The sequence below is a fragment of the Octopus bimaculoides genome, chromosome 3 (assembly GCF_001194135.2).
Source record: "Octopus bimaculoides isolate UCB-OBI-ISO-001 chromosome 3, ASM119413v2, whole genome shotgun sequence".
NCBI lineage: Eukaryota > Metazoa > Mollusca > Cephalopoda > Octopoda > Octopodidae > Octopus > Octopus bimaculoides.
In genome coordinates this window covers 20,769,603-20,772,734 of record NC_068983.1, presented here as the reverse complement: position 1 = coordinate 20,772,734, position 3,132 = coordinate 20,769,603, and the positions used below count along the sequence as shown (strand labels likewise).

The 3,132-nt window shown below is 37.5% G+C and overlaps 1 protein-coding gene across 6 annotated transcripts in view; it reads right to left on the bottom strand.

Moving 5' to 3' along the window:
• The window catches only part of LOC106884261 (inactive histone-lysine N-methyltransferase 2E), a 514,331-nt gene that overhangs the window by 92,919 nt on the left and 418,280 nt on the right, over positions 1-3,132 (bottom strand). The window lies entirely within an intron of this gene.

Below are 3,132 nucleotides of genomic sequence, written 5' to 3'. Positions count from 1 at the left end.
TATATATAAATAATATATACACTAGTGATTTGGTGGAAAACATACAGCGAATGCCATATAGTAAGCTGTCTCATAATTTAAAGGCAGACGTATGTCCTATCCATAACGGAGTAATTAAAGCAGATGATAAAAATCACAGAACTATTTCTGTGATTTCACATTTCATTAATAGTCATTCAAATATTCTTAATGGAAAATTCCTTACTAAGTAGTTCTAAACTCAGTTTCTACTCAAGCAAGGAGCTGCCGTTCAACCGACGGTTGGGGTTTTCAACAAATTTGATCATCATATTATATGGTATAATGTATGTAATATAGGCATAGTTGAAGATAAAACTTGGAAATGGGATACACCAATTTGAAGAAGCAGAGGGTTCTCATTTAAATAATTTTAATAATTACAATAAGACCTTCTCTCAGACACTGTCTTCCTTTACATGAGCCGCCACCCTCACTGGCTTTACTGAAATATAAAGCTCCAAAGACGAACGAAGAGATTGATATTGTCAAAACGACATCAGCATAGACGTCAATGCAACATAACCCCATGGAAATTAGAGCTGGAAATTAAGAAAGAGTTTTAGAGTCAGCTGTCTAACATATTACAGTCCAAGATACACAGAACCTGAGAGGGTTCTGTGTATCTTGCAAAGTCACGATCAATGCGTTACCTGTAGATCATAATTCGTAATGCTGCATAGTATCATGAGAATGATGCAACAATCTGCAGACAAATGGCGGAATTGATTCCGAAAGAATTTTCAGCGAGGGAATAAATATACCTTCATGATCTTGTGAAAGTCATACTTCAAATTCGTTCATTTACTACTTTCAACTAAAATCGCAAACACCACGAAGCTTGTTCTATGTAATAGAAGAACTACTAAGAAAGTTTTATGTATTAACATGCTGAATGTGGAAGTGCGTGGCTTAGTGGTTAGGGTGTTGGGACTCATGATCGTTAGATTGGTGGTTTCGATTTCTGAACCGGACGATGCCTTGTGTTCCTGGGCAAAACACTTCATTTCACGTTGCTCCATTCCACTCTGCTAGCAAAAATGAATAATCCTGCAAGGTAGGGAATTAATACACCATGAAACCGGGAAACCAGCCCTTACGAATCGGCACGACTCGAGAACGTAACTTTGCCTTTATTACTTTTACTAACATGTTCAATACTTGGGCCGAAGAAAAGTATACGCAGTCGCGCGCGTGCAAACACACACACATATACATACACACGCGCACACAAACACACACACACACACACACACACACACACATTACCTATCTGGAAGGCTATCGGGTATATTTGGGTTCAGAACTATGTCATTACCGACGAGAGGGCTTTTATCAAAGGTTCTACCTTTTCCATATAGTGGAATGAGAGGATACTGCAATAGCTTGGTGCTTCAAGTCACACACATTTTATGAGTACTGCCGAGAGTTTTATTTAGTAGAGGTAACCATATATGGAAAGCACGAATATTCTAACATAAAAATTCTAGATGTTCTGGAATCTCATATAAAAGCAGCATAGTTTGACTCTATTACTCTCCAAAACACAACTAGAGGATATGGACCGGATACACATTAAATAATACCATAGCATTTGCGCTTCCCATGAACTAATTGTAGTGAATGATTATACAAAACATACACACACATGCACCCCCCCCCCCAAATACACACAAACATACAAATATATTGGGTTGTCCGGAATGTTCGTGCCGATTTGTAGTAGCTTACCTGTCGACTTATTTGCCATAAAACCACCTCAATTCTGGGAAGAGGGTATTTCAAGTTAAAGGAAATATGGGGACGCATTGTGCAACAAAATGGTTCACATGTGGTTGATTAAAAATGTAATGCCAAGTATTTATTGACCTTTTTCTTTACTTTAAAAATCGGTACGAACTTTCCGGACAACCCAATATATACCATTTTGGCACTCCGTCGCTTACGACGACGAGGATTCCAGTTGATCCGATCAACGGAACAGCCTGCTCGTGAAATTAACGTGCAAGTGGCTGAGCACTCCACAGACACGTGTACCCTTAACGTAGTTCTCGGGGAGATTCAGCGTGACACAGAGTGTGACAAGGCTGGCCCTTTCAAATACAAGTAGAACAGAAAAAGGAAGAAAGATTGAAAGTTGTGGTGAAAGACAACAGCAGGATTCGCCTCGCGGGGCTTTAGGTGTTTTCGCTCAATAAACACTCACAACGCCCGGTCTGGGAATCGAAACAGCGATCCTACGACCGCCAGACCGCTGCCCTAACCACTGGGCCATTGCGTCTCCACGAACTATATATATGTATACACACACACACACACACACACACACACACACACACACACACACACAAACACATACATATAATTCTTTTATTCCTTTATTCTCTTGCTTATTTATTCATTCTCTTGATTGTTTCAATGATTGGATTGCGGCCAAGGTAAGAAACTTATTTAAAAGGTTTTATTCAATCGATTCCAAGCCAGGACGTATTTCGGCATTGTCTCATATTCAGATTACTGATTTATATTTATCGAATGCCCCAGTTAACCATCGATCTAGAGGAAATAACCTCGATACTTCGTTTTTTTTTATTCACATACACAAACACAGATGAATGTTTTTCTATCTATCTATCTATCTATCTATCTATCTATCTATCCATCAATCCACTTATCTATCTGTTTATCTATCTATCGATCGATCCAACCATACTTCCACCTGCGTGTGTGTATGTGTATATGAATGTATATTGTATATATGTAAATATATATAAATTTATTAATAAGGGTAGAAATTGATATTAATCAATTAAAACCAGTGGTCTAGCGTATTAAAAAAATCCGAAGATTAAAATTATATTACATACAAAAATAGGAGGAATGACCAGCAAAAGTGGACTCCTATATGCTAGAAATAGATGCCGAATCATCTAACCACGAAAAATATGTTCTCAGTAAAAATTTAGCGACACAACAGACTGTAAAAAATTTTCAATGAGAACATATTATTCGTGGTTAAATGATTTGGCATCTATTTCTAGCATATAGGAGTCCACTTTTGCTGGTCAGTCCTCTTATTTTTGTCTGTAATATATATATATATATATATATATA